This window comes from Apus apus, chromosome 5 (assembly GCF_020740795.1).
Source record: "Apus apus isolate bApuApu2 chromosome 5, bApuApu2.pri.cur, whole genome shotgun sequence".
Classification (NCBI taxonomy): Eukaryota; Metazoa; Chordata; class Aves; order Apodiformes; family Apodidae; genus Apus; species Apus apus.
Genome location: NC_067286.1, coordinates 19060860 through 19080640, shown reverse-complemented (window position 1 = coordinate 19080640; position 19781 = coordinate 19060860).

The following is a 19781-nucleotide window of genomic DNA, read 5'->3' as shown; positions in this document are numbered from 1 at the left end:
AGGTTTAAGCACTTCACTGTATCTCTTCTGTTAACTATCCTAAAAACTACCCAGTTTATATTGACTTTTACTGTCACACCATACAAAGTATTTGTAGTATAAATAGCCAGTTAATTTCTCTAAGCTACTGAGGGCTTAATTTAACATGTCCACAGTAAACCCAATGAGGATGCCAGTGGTAAGGAAAGGGGTGGAAACAGTTTAGAATTATGCTTTGCAGGTAGCTGAAAAGGACTGAGATTGTAATAGGTGTATTGATTCCGTAGGAAGCCTTGTTTTGTAGTTCAAGGGTAAGTTTCAGTTCTCAGAAAGTCCATGGAGACTGTCCTCTGACTCATCCATTGCATTTCATGCTTCTCAGAACCAAAAAGGGAAGGACACTCAGTGTCAGTAATGCTAACTGTGATAAAAGGTTGCATCAAGGGTGAAATGCTTTCTTAAAGTTGAGATGGCTCTTGTTAAATTCTGTGAGGAAACTGAGCTATAAATCTCCCTGGTACGACTGCTTCAGTGAAGTCCTAGAACTGCAGTTTTATTCTAACATTACTGGAGTTAGAGTATCAGTGTGATTTCTCAGAGTGAGGGAATGGAAAATCCCTCAAGGAAAGTAAACCATGCTTCATCTTGTACCTTTAGTAATGTAAATTTGGTTTAAAGAGAGTAGGATTCACCTAGGTGTTGTGTGGTAGGCTTAGTGCGGACATAGGTGAGTCAAAACTAATGAGCAGAAAGCTTCCTGCTATGATTTTTAATACAGACTTGCCTATTAGGGGTAAATTCTTGGAAGTAGACAGGAACTGGAGCACTCTTCTCTCATGCATAGTCACTGAATGTGATAAAGTTGATTTATAAACTGACCAGGTGACTATTTGAATGTATTGGCACTTAGGTAATGGGATGTCTTGTGAAGCCATAGTATAAATGTAGCTAAACATTTCTTTAACAATAACTATTTTGAAGTTAAAGAAGTATCTGATTTGTTTTTCATAAAGGCAGTTTAAAACTACAGATTAATACTCCCTTCATTTGATTTGTAAAGACAACTTGTGCTTGAGCTCTTTCTTGAGACTGCTGGGTTGTATTTCCACTTTTTAAATTCAGGTCTTTATCCACATTGCCTCAAGTCACTGGCAAAATGACCTGCTATTAACTGGTAAAAATGTGACTTTGGTAGAAGAGTTAAAAACCCAAACCCACAACAAAGCAACCTTTTACTTTAAAGGAAGCTACTACTTATCTAGTCTCAGCTGCTGTTTTGAGGTGATTTGGTGGGTAATTGGCATAATTTAGGGTGAACCCCTATCACTCCTACAGCCATTTATATAAGATGAAAATCTGAATACGCAGACTTGGGCGGTAAAGCATCAAACTACAGCTCATTAAAGATCTAACCTTGGAAAATTCAGCCTGTGCAGTCTTACGGCTGTATCAAATACACTGTCTTCTCTCTGAAAAAAATGTATTTCTGATGTGAACTGGTTATAATCTATTCCTAAATTAAGCATCTTTCGAAGTGGTGATGCTACTAAACGGAATGAGACTTACAGTTTTGAAGTTGCTGTTCTTTTGATCATTGACTGGGGAGAAAGTTTTTCTAGCCCTACCCTCAAGGAGCAGCAATGGTGAAAAGCAAGATCAGCCTTTGATTTCAGTGTAATGTGACTTGGTATTTCCACCAAATGCGGAGTTATTGTCATAATAGGAAGAAGCTGAGGTTACCAATACTTTTGCTGGTTACGTTCTGAGAGCTGTGTTGGTTTTGTACTCCTAGGCTTCTTCACTTAAGAGTCAGAAGCTGCTGTGGAAAATCCCTGTTCCCCAGCACTGAAGATGCTAGCAGGAAAAATTCACCATGGCTGTTTTGCATTCCCCTTTGAAACAGCATTGAGGTGTGAAAGTGTTGTGAAAGGTAATTACTTGAAAATGTTACTTTGCAGATCAACTCCCCTCCCTTTGTGCCTCCATCTGCTAATACAATAAGAATTTCTGTTTTTTCCTCCCTGTTAACTTGGTTGAGGTTGCACTCACTACTGCTTAAACTGAATGAGCTGGGCTTTACTGCTTCATATAAATTGTAATTATTTATCCTAGCTGATTATGGCTGTGGAAACCCCACAGGGGCACTGAGGCATGCAACCATGTTGTCCAGGGACCTAATTTGTCTTGCAGTTCACTTACTAGACATGATGGGAAGGAAAGAACCCAGCTTAATTCTCTTGAGTCTGCAAGGATGAGAATGTACCCTCTGACTTGCAAACACAGCAGAAAGCAAATATACATTAATGTCCAGAATGAATAAAATTGTCTGTCCTTAGCCTAAGTGTCAGCACCTCTAAGCTTTTGTATTCTGCTTTACAACTGCAATGCTGTGGGTTCTTGAGATTCAGCTGGTGAGTGGTGCAGGGTTAAACTACAGTAACTGAATCTTCTAATAGACATATCAAGGAGATGGGGGTCATCAAGAGCAGTCAACATGGTTTTACCAAGGGTAAGTCATGTTTGACTAACCTTATAGCCTTCTATGAGGAAATTACTAGGTGGATAGATGATGGTAGAGCGGTTGATGTGGTCTATCTTGATTTCAGTAAAGCATTTGACACCGTCTCCCACAGCATCCTTGTAGATAAGTTGATCAAGTATGGGTTTGATGATCAGGCAGTGAGGTGGATCAAGAACTGGTTGAAAGGAAGAGGTCAGAGAGTTGTAGTCAATCAATGGGGCAGAATCTAGTTGGAGGCCTGTGACTAGTGGAGTCCCCCAGGGGTCGGTACTGGGACCGGTGTTCAACATCTTCATCAACGACCTGGATGAGGGTACAGAATGTACCCTCAGCAAGTTTGCTGATGACACCAAACTGGGAGGAGTGGCTGACACACCAGAAGGCTATGCTGCCATTCAGAGAGACCTAGACAGGCAGGAGAGTTGGGTGGGGAAAAACCTGATGAAATTCAACAAGGGCAAGTGTAGAGTTTTGCATTTGGGGAAGAACAACCCCATGTACCAGTACAGGTTGGGGGCTGACCTGCTGGAGAGCAGTGTAGGTGAACAGGATCTGGGGGTCCTGGTAGACAGGAGGATGACCATGAGCCAGCAGTGTGCCCTTGTGGCTAAGAAGGCCAATGGCATCCTGGGGTGTATTAGAAAGGGTGTGGTTAGTAGGTCAAGAGAGGTTCTCCTCCCCCTCTATTCTGCATTGGTGAGGCCGCATCTGGAGTATTGTGTCCAGTTCTGGGCCCCTCAGTTCAGGAAGGACAGGGAACTGCTTGAAAGAGTCCAGCACAGAGCCACAAAGATGATTAAGGGAATGGAACATCTCCCTTATGAGGAAAGGCTGAGGGAGCTGGGTCTCTTTAGCTGGAGAAAAGGAGACTGAGGGGTGACCTCATCAGTGTTTACAAATACGTAAAGGGTGAGTGTCAAGAAGATGGAATTAAGCTTTTTTCAGTGATGACCAGTGATAGGACAAGGAGTAATGGATGCAAACTGGAGCATAGAAGGTTTAAGGTGAATATCAGAAAAAATTTTTTACTGTGAGAGTGACAGAGCACTGGAACAGGCTGCCCAGAGAGGTTGTGGCATCTCCTTCACTGGAGACATTCAAAACCCGCCTGGACGCCTTCCTGTGTGATGTACTCTAGGTGACCCTGCTCTGGCAGGGGGGTTGGACTAGATGATCTTTCGAGGTCCCTTCCAACCCCTATGATTCCATGATCTAATGCCTTAAGACACCAGTTTGTCTTCTTCAGAGACAGCATCTTCAGCAAGTCATTGCAGCTTTTCAGGGGTAGTAAAATCTAGCAGCCAGAGTCAACAGATCCTCCTGTTGATTCTGCACTACAATTCAGCTGTCCCAGTGAGACAGAGCTGGTGCAGAGAGCTGCCAGCAGCTGCCAGGCTGCACAGCAAGGCTCTGCGTTGTTTCAGTGGCATACTGAAAAGCAGGTAGGTGGAAGGTACTGTTTGCTGTGCTTTGCAAAGACAAGGCTTTTAAGAATTCAGATCCTCCCCTGAAATACTCTTGAGGCAGCCTTGGACAAGCTCCCTCCACATGCAGATACAATTGTCTCTGATGCCAGCCTGCATCTGCATGAAGCATCAAGCATTTCACCATAGATTAATAAATAGCTGTAACAGTTTTGGACTGAAATAAAGTACAGTGTGCATGTACAGGCCCCTGGCAGGGAGCAGAAAGGTGCTACTGTACTTGGTACCCAGGCAACAAAGCTGATCAGTAGCAAATGGGCTACTTTTTTTCCAAATTTAGAATTAATTTTTTCTGGCTTTCATGTACAAAGTATGCAGAGCTCCTACTGGATGGATGACAAGGCCCAGCTGTGGTGAATGGCATTAGGTCCAGCTCATTGCCAGTCACAAGTGGTGTTCCCCAAGGCTCAGTGTTGGGGCTAGTTCTAATATCTTTTTCAATGATCTGGATGAGGGAATCAAGTGCACCCTCAGTAAGTTTGCAGATGACACCAAGTTGGGAGGGAATGTTGATCCACTTGAGGGTAGGAAGGCTCTGCAGAGGGACCTGGACAGGCTGGATCGATGGGCCAAGGCCAATTGTATGAGGTTTTTTCAAGGCCAAGTGTGGTCCTGCACATGGGTCACAACAATCTCATGCAATGCTACAGGCTTGGGGAAGAGGAGCTGGAAAGCAGTCCAGTGGAAAAGGACCTAGTGGTGTTGCTCAACAGCCAGCTGCATATGAGCCAGCAGTGTGCCCAGGTGCCCAAGAAGGCCAATGGCATCCAGGCTTGTATCAGAAATATTGTGGCCAGAGGGACTAGGGAAGTGATTGTCCCCCCTGTACTCAGCACTGGTGAGGTTGCAACTAGATTACTGTGTTCAGTTCTGGCCCCTCACTACAAGAAAGACATTGAGGTGCTGGAGCATGTCCAGAGAAGGACAACAAAGCTGGTGAAGGGTCTGGAGAAGAAGTCTTTTGAGGAGTATTTGAGGAAACTGGGGTTGTTCAGCCTGGACAAAGGGAGGCAGAGGGGAGACCTTACCACTCTCCACAGCTACCTGAAAGGAGGTTGTAGTGAGGTGGGGGTTGGTCTCTTCTCACTAGTAACAAGTGATAGAACAAGAGGAAATGGTCTCTAGTTGCACCAGGGGAGGCTTAGATTGGATATTAGAAGAAAATTCTTCACTGAAAGGGTTATTAAACACTGGAATAGGCTGCCCAGGGAGATGGCTGAGTCACCATCCCTGGAGGTGTTTAGATGACATGTATATGTGCTGCTTAGGGACATGGTTTTGCACTGGACTTGGTAGTGTTAGGTTAGTGGTTGGGCTTGATGATCTTAAAGATTTTTTTCAATCGGAATGATGTTGTGATTCTGGGATTCTGTTTACAGTTAATAGGAGGTTTCTGGCAGAATCAGGAACAGCACACAGTAGTTGAGTTCCAGCCCAGTGTGCTGTGTGCTGGACTATGTATCTTCTCAGAAAGTCCTACAAATGCTGCTTCTGCTGCCAGTCCTAGGGAATGATAGTTTTATTTATTGTTCCCTTCTTATGCGAATAAAATAAGACTAGGAAATCAGCCCTCCTTCCTAGTTTTCAAAGTGCACAACTTTTGAGGTGCTGTAAAGTCACGGCTAGCCACTGCTGTCTAAAGTGTCTCAATGGTAGAATTTAAATGGCACACAGCAGAGCTCAGGAGCTCCAGCATGCTGTGAGGGCATCCATGAGAAGCTCCTAGCTCCCACCAAGCTGAGAAAATAGCAGACCCAAAAGGTACAGCCTTGAACAGGGTCGAAATATTACCAGCTGCCTGTGTCCTGCCTTGGAGCCAGAGATCTTCCCACCTAGCAGGACAGTCGGCCTCTGGTTGGGTAAAGCACTGCCTGCATGCTACTGTTTGACTCAGGTTCAGCAACAATGTTCTCGATCCCCTCCCACCCAGGTGGGGAAGGAGAGAGAGAAAAAGAGAGAGACTTGGCTGGATTGAAAACTAAACTACACAGCTTTAATTAAACACTAATGATAAAACAAAATACACACAGTTATATACAAATATGTTCAGGTATGTGCAAAAGCTTCCCCCCATGCCCAACAACTCCCAGAGCATCTCCTTAGCTGGGAACAGTCCTGAAAAATTCTGGAGCTGCTGCTGGAGAAAGCACAGAGTGATGAGGGTCAGGAGAGCTTGAGCCTAAGGGTCAATGGTGATGGATGGACGGAGTCCTGCCTGGACGCCAGCCATGGAGAGAAGAGAAGGGGAGAAGAAGCAGGAAGGAAGTTGTCTTCTGTGATCTGTGACCTTCCTCTGAGCTTACATAGATACATGGAATGGAATATCTCTGCCCAATTTTGCTGTCTGTCTAATTCCACCTCCTACGGGGGGTCATAGATCTTCCCGTAGTGTCTGAGCCGGCAGAGTGAAGGTGCGACCTTGAAGACCCAGCAGTTAGGAAAACATTCCACTGTTATCAGTCTTAGTTGGAACACTGCTACTATTTAAAAGAAAGCTTAATGAAGGAAAAAAAAAATCAGTAAAAGGAAAATTGGCTTCATCCTGGCTCAAACCAGGACACTGCAATAATCTCAAACATTTGCTGACCTTTGTTCTGGTGTCTGCCACCTGAAAACTCTTAAGAGTTTCCTCTGCATGTGGGTTTTTCTCCCTGCCATTGCACTTCCTCTGAAAGTCTGCAAGCCCTCATGCTGTATTTATCTTCCTTATATATACTGAAGGAAAGGGCAATGCAGTTTCTGTGTTAAAACCCCACATCTTTCATGCTAAATGATGCCACTGGGCCCACGTTCTCTCTTCTTGCTGCACCTTGCTGAATTGTGATGCACTGGAAGTCAGCAGAAACTGTGGCTGTACAAGCCTATTGCAAATGTAAATAAAGTGAACGAGGAATGGAAGGAGGAAGCAAGCCTGCTGTAATTAACCAACACAAGGACTATTAAATAATACAATAGTTTCCTCAGGAAAAGATTTATAGAGGATTGTGTGTAATGTCTCAGGTCTGAAGAGCTTAAAAATTCACCTTCAAATGAAGGTCTAATTAGAAGTCTACAGCTGTAAAGAAAAAAAAGTTATTCCATAAATCCCTCAGTAGAGCTGTTCAGAAAAACACCCATTTCTCATTATACATCAATTAATTTACAGTTAATTATGTTTTGGAAAGACTCAAGACTCCACATTTTTGAAATTCACTTTAAGGTCTTTTCATTCCAGCTTGAAATGGTGAACAACCTAATGTTAAGTGGAAGTTTTCTGTAACATCCTAATGTGTTTTTCTTTCTGACCTCTCCCAACCAGTTTTGATTTTGTATATATTTTTGCTAGGTTTATTTAGAAATATGCAGGGTTTTATGAAATATTTACCTAAATAGGTATTTGTACACCTATAAACACCTGTACTGAGTAACTGACTGGTAACAATGTTTCCCAAGGATCAGGTGACTCGTGGTTATGGTCCTTCCTACTGTTAAATTTAATCAAAAGAAGACAAAATAAGAAATATTAAAGTCATACCTTAAGCAGTTTCCATGGCTGCATGCTCTGTGTTATACATGAAACCACTCTGTGTCACAATTTTTGTTCTCAATTCCCAAGAAAGTAAAGATGATCCAAAAGGAGGAAGAGATGGAAAAGAAAGACAAAACTGGATACAGTGTAAATAGCAGTTGTACAAATGCCCTTGTTGTACAAGTCACTGATTCTCACTGGGGATTCTTCCGGGCCTTGCTCTGCCATGGCCCCTCCAGCCTTCTATGGGTTGATGCTCAGTGCTGGAGCAAGGTGGCAACATGGCAGCATGGACCTTCCAGGGAAGGGTCTCCCCCATTTCTAGCTCGTGCTGTTTCTGCCTGTAACTGGCTGCTTCATGGCTTGCAGCCTCCCAGGCTTGCACTGTGCAAGAGCTGACAACAAAGAATGGTTTCAAATGAAGCTGTAATGCTGGAGTGAGGATCTCAAGCAAATATCCTCTAGGCAGTAATGACCTGAAGAAGGGGAGCTCTCCTCAGATGGTTTTCTAGGTAGAATTTGTTGGAAGGGGAAATCCGGAAGGAATTACATTGCTCGGTTTCCTTGAAGGTTTTCTGCTGCCCAGATTCTGGATAGTTGGCATACTGCTAAACAGTGGTACAAACACAGAACCACGGGGTTTTTCATTTACAAGCAAAGATTTATTGTACTTAAAATCTCATGGTAATACTAAATGAATGGTCTGGAATACGTTCCACAGGCTGGTTGGTCTTTGAGCTTCAGGGATTGTTTTCTTTCACTAGTTACTCTCTTGGAAGTATTTCACATTCTGGAGTCAGAAGGGTTTCTTCCCATCCACAGCTGTTCATATAGCATGAACCCTGTGTGAATGCATGGCACATTGCCATTTGCACCAGCTGAATTAATTCCAGAACTCTTCCTATCAATACCTCTTAATGCTCACTTAAATGTATTCTTCCAGCTGTCAGTCTTGTTAACTAAAAATAAAAAAATAAACTAATAATAATAATAAGTTAGATTGCTGCCATTGGAGATGTGTCTCTGAGAAACACTTGCAGGCTTCTTTTGAGTGAGAATAAGAGAACCTCACCAAGCATTATGGTTGCTCAGCTGCTGAAACAGAGTGGGGGAGGGTGAATCCAGTAGGAGCCCCATGCCCAGCTGTGTACATTGGGCTGAAAAGATGCAAGCTATTCCAAGGAGCTGTGCCTATGTAACCCAAACCTGGGTTTGTCACTTTTCCCTTCTGTACTCGCTCTGCCCATGGTGTTGCTTTGATGAGGGAAGAGCTCTTACTTTTTGCTCATAGTGCTGTAATTGACTGGTGACCATAAGGGACTGTCCCCAAGCCAACATCCTGCTTTCAAGCTGGATGCTGGGTTATCTTCCGAGTGCATCAGGGCTGGAGCCCCAACCAGCTCCGTAGTGTCTCTCTGGCCTCTCTTTATGGACTAGAAAGTCTCCATACTATTAAAAAAGACATTACAAAACTAGGCTGCCTGGACCACAGATGTCTTTTGTTTCTGTGCCAGATGCTTAAAAATTAGATTTGTGGGGTTTGGATGCCCAAACTTGTCACTCTAGTGAGACTTGGGTTTTCTGGGGTATAGTCAGGCTTCAAGAGAAATTAGGTGCCTTTAAGATGTCAGATTGGGTCTTCAACTGCTGGGGCACCAAAAAGCATGCACCAGGTTTAATTTTTTCTCTCACTCTTGCCACACTGTGTTTGGATGCTCCTGAGACACCAGCTGTTACTCAGTAGGGAGAACCTGAGCCTCAGCTCTCGTCAGCTTTCACATTGGTGGGTATGCAGGGAGATGGGTCTTCAAACAAAGCAAGGTGGCTCAAATACATTGCCCTTGGCCCCTGAGCCAAATCCCAAAGGTGTAAAAAAGTCAAGACTTCTGTTTCTCCAAAGGATTCAATTGCCTTTACCCCCCATCAAATTTCCCAACCTCCTGTTTTGGTTTTCTTTTACAAAAAACAGCTCATTTTAATCCAGGATTACAAACATTATACTACTGCCAGATAGCAACCTTCATCTTACTGATTTTGCTACAGTTATGGAGTGTTTAGACAAGACCATCTCCTAACAGGCTCCTGGGTGAGAAGTGGCTTGTATGGAGTTCAGCTGCACTCCCGGGTGGACTAAGGCCTCTGATGACAAATAATAAGCAAAATCAGGACTCTGCAGGTTTAAATTCTCTTACTGGTTTTATAAGAGGCTTTCTGTGGGATTTAAGTCATTGTACCCTTATCTCATGTATAACATTCACCTCCCAGTTAGTTTGTTGGAAAAGTTAAATAAGTCATGAAGCCACTTAGATTTGGTGATGAGAGCCTTGGAAAAGGAGATAAGTGGTGTGTGGGAGGCTCATGTTTAGAGCAAAGCAGACCTAGAAGCCTCATGGGTCTGGCTGATGCTGCTGTTCTCTCATGGGGGACCAAATCCCCCTCTTTTGGATAGCTGTTGTCTTGGTGATGCTGCCAGGGGACCTGCAACAGCTGACACAGTGACACAGAGGTGCCACCTGGTCCCCTGCAAGCTCCCTTCAGTTTATTGTTTTTAAACACATATTTGCATTTTGTTTATGTGGGGTAAATGCAGGGGAAAGGAAGCACTGCAGGTTTGGGTACAACCTCTGGCTTTGCTTGCCTGGATGGTGGCCATGGTCACCACCTCCCAGCGGAGCTGGACGAGGACCACATGGCAGTGGTGTGACATCAGATGAGGAAGCAGTCTGGAGACAGCCTAAGCACACACTATTTCTGTCCTTGCTAGCAAAGAAAAATCCTAAATGCACAGAGGGATTGTATCCCAGTAGAGAGCACGTGTGTGATATATGGGAGTACATGGTTGGGTGTGGGCAGGCACTGGCAGGGGTGCTTTCTGACTCCCTGCTTTTGACCTCCTAGTGAATGTGGTGGTTTAATCTTGTGCTGGGACTCCAGTTTGGGTGAGAGGTGTTGCCAGTCACCAGGTCCTGCACCAAACTTGCATCAGGTTTGATGAAGATCCTTGGGAATTCTGAAGGAGTGGGTCTCTATTGGCACTGCTGGGGAGGATTGACAGGAGTAGCAGCTTCTGTCCAAGGTCATAATGAACACTCCTGACAAAGGACTGCTCTTATCAAGACTGTTTAGGCCAGGCTGGATTAGGAACAATCACACGCTTGTTTTTTTCCAGAGAAGTTGTGGCTACTGTTTTTACTAGCAGCAGCCACTAGCATGCAGAGAGAGGAGGAAGGAGGGGTACAGGTGGGTGGGCTGGTTTACATCATCCTAGATTTGATTTTTCCAGTCAACGGTGAGGGAAAGGCACCATCCAAATCTGGCTCAGCCCTCAGGAGGTTTGAACTGCTCCTGAAGATACCCATCCCTGTCAGGGGAGGCAGCTGGAGGTCTGGAGGCACGCAAGCAGGGTGATTCTCAGCATTTTTAGCTCCTTTCCATGACAGCCTGTGACAAATTGGAATTTTACAAGATCCCCACTCTCCCTCCTTGGCAGCTGCCACTGTCCTCAAGATGCAGCTGCACAGACCAGGAGGAGGGGACTCTAGGAGGCAGGCAGAGGCAGGATGTACTGCCACCAGTCTGGCTGCTGCAGGCAGGTGAGGAAAGGCTTGTGTCTGGGGGAGCTTTTGAGTGGTGTTTGCTCATCAAAAGGGCCCATGAGAGATGTGAGCAGCATCGTCGAGAATAACTTGCTGGGATAGCACGGGAGGGCTGTCAAAGGTGCAGCACTGCAGTGGGCATGGGAGATGTGAGTACTTGATGCTCAAGGCAGCTCCCTTCTGTGTCTTGCTTTCAACTGAGGAGACTTGTCTGGGGAGCAGGACTTGCACTACATGAAGAGTGGGCTGGCAGGGAAGGGGAGAGGCAGGCAGCTGCTCTCTCCCTTGCTGCAGAAAGCAGGTGCCTAGGGAGGAGGAGGGAGGGAAAGGTGGACATGAGAGGTTTGCCAGACACCAAAGCAGCTGGGAGCTCCTGGAGAGGAGACGTGAAACGTGGGCAGATTAACAACCTGAGCTGATCAGAGGCCAGTGCCTCCACAAGTGCCTGGGCTGGCTGCCAGGACCTTTGAAATTGTTTTTGCCTGTGCAATGGCTGAAAGAAGACAGTGTTCAATGGAGGCAAATCCATGATAATCTGAATTTTTTCTTCCACCTGCTAAGCCTTCGTCACAGACTCTCCTGGCTGGAACCAAGACTTGGATGTCAGGGCACCCAGAATGTTCAGCGACACAGCCTGACTGCCTTCAGAGTCTTTCCCATCAGCAGAATGGCAGCATAGCACTGGAAACTGTTGCTTAGGGGACTTGAAATTAAACGTTGAACTGGTTGGGCTCTGAAATCTGTATCCAGAACTGAATTTGAGATCTGCCATAGTCTGGGGAGGTCTAACTTAATTCAGCTCTGATTGTTGACCAAAAGGGGCCTGAGTGCTCTGGTGCCTGAGTATGCTTGAACTGGATATTATTGCTTCAAGTGTTTCACTAGGGCTACCTGAATATTAATGAAATAAGGTGCCTCCTGGCCTGTTCGTAGCAGAAAGGCAAAGCAAGTAACTGTTGTCCTGCAGACACTACAGGAGCAACACATGTCAGGGAGGACCACGTGGTGATGCCTCATCTGGCCCTCACCGCTCCACCATGCAACACTAGTGAGCTGCAGGTCTGTGCTCATAACCACATGCCTGACATGACTGTCCTCAAGTGCAAATTCCACTGGGCTCAAGCAGACAAATCCCCTTTCTTCAGCCCCTCCATCCCAGCCATATGTAGGGGAGAGCTTGTCTTCCTGGCAGTGCATGATGCCTGTCGGGAGAAGCCCCAGGGGCTGCTACCAATCCCAGCTGAACTTGCACCAGGCCTTTTCAGGCCAGATCTTATGCTGCACTAAACCCACCTGGCTCCAAGAAAGCAGCTGCACATTGATTCGGTGCAAATCTGCTGGTACCTTCATGACAGCCTGGCTCTACAAAGCTGGGAGAGGAGCTTGGAAGACGAAGCACAAACCCTGGAAAAAGCCGAGGAGTAATCCCAGGTAATTAAGACTCTTGGAGAAGCCACCTGGAACAAAGAACCTTCACATTCTATTCTGTATTGGTGCCACCTTCAGGCTATTCCCAGTCACTTAGTATTTTCTGACTCCGGTAGCTCACTGAAACTTGTTCTGCTGCTTCAGTAGGGCATTCTGCTTTATAGTCTCAAGGACGCTATCGCCATGGTTACTGCAGGTAAACAGAAGAAGCTGTGCAGGGACTTGAGTCTGCAGTTAACTTTCAGAGCTATCACAGGCACACCCAAACCAGTGGAACACAGCCAACAACCAGGGCAAACAACTGCACAGAAATGAATCTCCAACTCATGTTCATAGAATCATAGAACAACTTGTGTTGGAAGGGACCTTGAAGATGATCTAGTTGCAACCCCCCCTCTGCACGGGCCCAGACACCTCCCACTAGATCAGGTTGCTCAGAGCCCCATCCAACCTGCCCTTGAACACTTCCAGGGAGGGGGCACTCACAGCTTCTCTGGGCAATCTGTGCCAGTGTCTCACCACCCTCACAGTAAATAATTTCTTCCTAATATCTAACCTGCCCTCTTTCAGTTAATAGCTCTTTATATTAAAAGTCTGCACTGTTTGACTCCATCTGTAGTCAGATCTGTTGCCCATACGTTCTCATGTGAAGACAGCACAGTGAGGACCCTGATGACTTTAGGTGAAATCTAATATACAGTGTTTGGGACAGGAAAATTGTTCACTATAGAAGGCATGAGTGAGCAGTACATCCCCAAAGAAGCCAGAGAAAGCTTCTGCCCCACCTTCAGCAGTCATCGTGAAGATGCTGCTGCTGCTCTGTCTCGGTGACTTTGGAGATCAAAGGGCTGAAGGTGGTCATAGATGAAAGGAAGGAGACCCCAGAGCCAACCAAACCCCACTTGGGCTCTGCAGGGAGTGGAGGACAGGGGAAGACAAAAACAGCTACTCCTTTCTGTTATCTCCTTGTGGCTCTGATACGCTGTTTAGCTGGAGAGCTTCCACCACCCAGGAGCTACCATCCTGTCCAATTCCTGCAAGCACCCCTCAGTAATCCTCCACTCCCACTGCTCTGCCTGGACTTTGCAGCTTGGATAGTTGAATACTGGCCTCTCTGGAACACCTCATCCCACCTGGAACACAGCCTCCAGCCTGCAGTGCATTGCAGCCTTCCTCCAGCCTTCCTCCTCCAAGCTTCATCCATTCTGCTTTCACAGCACCAGCAAGTCAGTCCTGTGTTGCAACCCAAAACATTCTGTAGGGCAAGCAAACACGAGGATTTATGCAAAGGTGCTGGAACACCCATTTAAACACCAGCAGCTCCTCCTCATTCCCCTTTTCTACTGGCCTCCTTACACTTGACTCTCACACCAACGTAAGTCTTTGTAACCTAAATATAATTTTTGTATTTTTTCATACCCTACACAAAAGCCATGCATACATTTAACAGAATTCTCAGAGGGTGAGACCTCACATATCTTGTGACTGGAGGGGGGGAGTGGGACAGGTTTTTTAAAGCAATACCACAAGAAAAAACGTAAAACAAAGGAAAAGTGGAATTCAAACCCACACTTACCCACAAGAGTGTGGCTTTTATGTGAGGGGATTTGCCACTTTGAAAACCTGGGAAATTGGTCAGAGGACATTCTGGAAGTATAGAATATTGCAAGTGGGTCTCTCTTATCAGATCAGGGCAGGGAGACACATGAAAGGAAATTTTAAGCTGTGAAAAATCTATTTTTCTTGAATTTATTTTCCCCTATGACATGCAATGAACAGGGACTTCCCGAGGCCAAATATATAGAGATTCACAAAAAGACTAAATGGATATGGACAGCAAGAATATCTAGATTAATTAGAATTAGTAGCACTAAAGATATCAGCAGGTATATCAAACTCCTTCCTTCAGGATGCAGGAAACATTTTAGTCATTAGATCCAGCTGGGATGCAGAGGAGGAGAGTGGGGAGGCACCTCCAGTTCCAGCCCTTCTCCAGATTCAGTTAGAGGTTCCTGCAGCAGACAGATGATGTGAGGTCGGCAGATGCTTGATGTGTTTGGACATGGAGCCAGGGCAGAGCCCTGCAGCTGTGGTCTCCTTGGCAGTGCTGCCAGGTGCTTGCCTTTCCAGTGCAGCAGCCACCCTCCTGAGTGCAAGGAGTAGCATCCTCCCTGGAGGGAGATGTCTCTCCCCAAGCAGCAAAAGAAGTTACCTCTACACAGAAGTGGAAAACACATCACCCTCACGCCTATAGTGTAAGGAGAGCAGTTCATGTTCAGTTTTGGGATGTCTGTACTGCTAATGAGAAAGCCTCTGGCTGGTGTCTCAGAGTAGAGGTGGGTGGTGCTTTTCCATTTGCAATTCATCCTGTGTAAGCACAGCAGTGCTCACACCAAGACAGTTACACACCAATAGCCCCAGAGCCTGTTTTCATTCTTTCTGTAGCAAACTTGAAAGTCCTAATAAGCCAAGCCTGGGAGACTGCTAGGAAAAAAATGCTAACAGCTTTCTGAGGTGCTGCAGAGAGTATCTCAATACAAATTCAAGCTCCCAGCTACATATCTTGTTTGAGCTTAGACAAACCAACTTTTTAGTACTTTCCAATTTTATAAATAGGATCGTTGACTCGTCCTCCTTCCCATCCCTTTTTCCTCTTGTCTATTTATAATGAGCCCTTCAGATCTGGCTTTATTTTAAGCCATAGGTATAAACCTTTTCCATCTCAAGGCACTGCTGAAACTCTGCTGCTATCATACAGATTACATGGGATCATCAAAGATGAAAAACCGTTTACCTACCCGGAGCAGCAGCAAGGAGTGGGAGAAAGCCAAAAGATTGTTACCTTTGTCCATGTCCTAGAGAGCAAAATTTCAGGCTCTGAGCTCACCCACTGTGAGCACTGCTTTGGCTTGTCTTAATGAAAGAAAACCTGTCCAGATTCACCACGTGCTGTGACTTCTGCTGAAGACATCCCCCATAAATTAGCAGGGATGCCATTCAGCTACAGGCTGCTGGATGGACTTCATCATGAGGTCCCAGTGGTCAGCTGCTTTGCTCACTCTTCCCCAGGGTGGCCTAGGCAATGAGATCCCTGGAGTCTGAAACTTCTTCATAAATTGAGACCAGGACCGTGCAGTCCTACACTGGAGGCTCAGGCATGTGCAAGATGAAAGTGTCACTGAAGATCGTAAGTGGTGTGTGGGCCCATGGTCTGGATTTCTGATGCTTTTTTCTGTGTGTCTGCAGGAAGCGTCCATCCTTCAATATACATCTGGAATGGGGAAGAGAAAGAGAAATGAAACATTGGAGTATTGTGATCAGTTTGTTACCGTTTTAAGATAGCTCCTGAAAAGCAGACCAAGAAACTACACTTAGGAAGGAGACATTATTATTTATTGCAGGTTTGCACAAAGCTGAGTTCTTGGGGCTTCCCACAAATCAAACACCCCAAACGAAATTCTTCATGGCATATTTATACACAAAACTATAGAGTTAATAGGTTTCCAAGTCCATCCTCCTTATAGCGATTGGTTAGTGATTAACATATAGTTATGTTTACATCACTATTTGTACTCTTGTACGTGCTCCGGAGAAGGGTCTTCACCTGTAGAGGAGTCTTTTTGACCTGGGGGTGTGATTTTTACTATTAGAATAACATTATAATGAGCTAAGATCACTGAAAGGGCGCAATATCACAGTTTCTACATCTTCAGCTGCCAAGACTGGTTTAGCCATCAATCTTCTTGGTTTTGGTTCTTCTTTATCACCTCCTGCATTCCTTGGGTCCAATTATCCACATAGACCTCAAGTCTTCTCTGCCAAGTTTGTGATTTACATGAGACACTCTCTAAACCTCTTGATTAATTGCCTTCTTCAAGACCTTGTTATTGCAGATGTCCTTGCTCAGTGCTGGCTATGGTACTAATTGTGTGCCTCTCTGACTGCAATTTGAACTGGTGTATATACACAGAGTACATCTTACACAAAATCACTGCATAATTCTAAATTTTTTAGTTATTTTCCAACAGGTTGGTGTGGTGCAGTTTTGGTAGCTGAGTGGCCCCAGGCACAGCATCTGTGAGAAGCTGCTGAAAGCTCCCCCAGCTCCAAAACTTTTGCCTCACCCCTTGCTAAAGTTGAGTCCATCAGCTACAATGGATACACTTCTAAGGTTAACACATTGAAGAAGGGGAAAACAGCTGCTGTTAGACCTCAGGGCAGAAGGTAAGAGCAATGCCAGAGCAGAGACACCAAGGCAGGTGAGGAAGGAGGGGAGAGGAGGTGCCCAAGCAGAGGTTCCCCTGCAGCCCATGGTGAGAAGGCAGGCTGGGTCTCTGCAGCCCATGGAGTAGCACTGTGGAGCAGATGTGGACCTGCAGCCATGGAAGACCCTGCACCAGGGCAGGTGACTGCACCCAAAGCAGGCTGTGACTCTGTGGGAAGCCTGTGCTGGAGCAGCTTGCTCCTGAAGGACTGCACCTCGTGGGAGGGACTCATGTCGGAGGGGTTGGTGAAGGACTCTCTTCCAAGGGAGGGACCTCATGGTGGAGCTGGGGAAGACTGTGAGGAATCCTTCTCCCTGAGGAGGAAGGAGTGGCAGAAAAAAATGTGACAAACTGGCTCTAAACCCCATCCCCTGTACCCCTGTGCCACTGGGGGGAAGGAGGTAGAGAAATCGGGAGCAAAGTAATTTGGGCCCAGGAGGAATGGAGGGGTGGAATGAGGTGTTTCAGGTCTGGTTTTTGTTTTGTCTTTGTCCTATTTGCATCTGATTAGTGATAAATTAAATTGATTTTTTTTCCCCCAAATGTAGTCTGTTTTGCCCATGACTATAATTGGTGAGTGAACCCTCCCCATCCTTGTCTTGACCTACAGGCTTCTAAGTTGGATATTCTTCTCCTGGTCTCACAGTGGGGGCGACTGTTGAGTGAGCAGCCACATGATACTTTGTTGTCAGCTAGGCCTAAACCAGAGCTGGACATTTTAATTATAGACTTAATACTGCATAAGGTAGTAATTTTGGAAAAGGGCTTGATTAGAACTGAACTATTTGGGCCTGATCCCACATTTCTCAAAGCTGGTAACAAAATTTCTGCTGGCTTCAGTACTGCTGCAAATCAGACCATTTGGCCAAGGCAATCACCTTGGTAGGTACATGGCTAGTGGGACCTCACTATTTTATAACAGTAGAGCATCATTTAACATTAGTCTCTGCAATTGTGGAACAAGCTTTGCAGTTAGTGGAAGCAGGGTGATGGTGGAAAGGATTTACTCCTATTAGCCCTGAAAGTGCGTATGCTAAATCCAAGACCTGCAGCAAAGCTCAGAAATAAACAACAGAGGATGCCTTTGCCTGTATTTAATTAGCAAAAATGGAAAACCTGGATTTCAAGGTGCAGGCAAGAAGATCTTTTGAGTGCTTAAGGCTGTGGGAAGAGTTCAGCCTAGGAGAGACCAGCAAGAATTCAATTTCCTGTATTTCTCACAGTCCCAAGGGGAAACCTTGGATATACAATTACAAGGGAGAGCAGGACATGAGGCATGTGAAAGGGCTGCCTACCTTCTCTCTGTTTATGTGCTGAACACTATGGAAGGAAAACGGCTGGATCTTCCCCTCCCTCCATTCCTCCAACTAGATAGATGGTGCAGGGGAGAAGCCCACATAAACAAGGGCCCAAAATTTGAAGCATTGTTTTGTTGTGCATCGAATGTTTGGTTACAGGAGAAAAAAGGTGGCTCTACTTCAGCCTTCTCAGGGTAGGGAGCTGTCTACACCCTAACTGCAATGCAAACCATCTCTAAGGCTGCTGTGAAGTGTCCATGGCCTCAGAAGGCCATCTCATCAGTGAAGACTGAAAAATGATTCTGATGCTCTGGTTACATCCCCAAGGAGCACTGTAGCATCTCTGCACTATCCCCACCCCAGGGCACCCTCAAAAGGAAAAATAAATTGGCTCTATACTGAGGGCAGCAGGACTGTGATGAAGTTTGGTCTTCAGGTCTTTGCACAGCAAGAAATGGGATTCAACTCCTGTGATAGCAGGAAGAGGAGTGGAAGGCATTGCCCGAGGAAAGAAGCTGAGGGTTTCATTAGTGTGGTGAGCCAATAAATGCAGCTCCCATGTCAAAACTTATGGGATCTATTATCAGATGATCAGCTTGCTGAAATGAGCTGTGCACCAGCTCAAGACAGTGTGGCAGCTTTCTTGTGGGCAACAGATGGAGGCAGCAAAGCCCACACTACCAAGGGAAGGTGGGCCTTCACAGAAGTGTAGTTTGGTGTGGAAGTCCCTGCCACAGAGTGCTGTGGATGCTAAATGTTAGCATGGGCTCAAGGGAAGACCAAAGCAGTGCAGGGAGAAGAAATCTGTTGGGGATTTCCAAATACACAGAAGCAACCCCAGGTCAATAAATCTCTAAGCCATGAATTACAAGAGACAGGGTGAGTATAAAGGGGAGTATCACTTATATCTGTCTTCTTTCCACCCTACTTTGTTTTCTGTCAGAAACAGTCATTAGACTAGACAAACTTGTGGTCTAACTCAGCAGCCCATGTTGGGATACAATGGGCATAAAAGAGACCTTTCTCTTCAGTACTTCCCCATCCCTCTGGGTAAGTAAGATAAAGCAGCAGAATAAAGCCTGGAGCAGCAACAATAGCAGATATAAAACCCATACTCTTACCTCCAGTGCTTCCTGGGGATATAGTTTTTGCTTTGAAGAGCCCAAGATCTATTCTCTGAGAGATGAGAAGGCACTTTAAAAACACAAGCAGTTCTCCCACAATGTCCTGTGAAAGGCATATGGGCATGTGGCAAGCAGATATCCAGTGCAACAACTGCTAGTGCCACCAAGACCACACATCAATCACCCTGCAGCCCATGAGTGTGCTCTTGGGGCAAGAATTATTGCATTTTCCTCCTATTCCTACAATTGTAGGAAGAGAAGAAGGTGTGCTTAGGTAGCACAAGCATCTAGTCCTGCTTCAGCATGTGGGTAAGAAGGGCTGGAAAGTGCCAAGTTGATGTGTTAACAAAGTGGCAAACGCTGCAGGCAACTGCAAACTGGGGAGTTTGGTGTGGGATGCGCTGAGGTGGGAGACGAAGGAGCTCACAATTGGTGCCACAGCACTGACCAAGGACATCCAGCAATAACTAGGCCTTGAATTGAGTGACTCAGAGTGTTTCATGTAACTCACCAACTTGGCAGAAAAAGATATGGATAATTGGACTAAAGGAATGCAAGAGTTGATGCATAATTTTGCT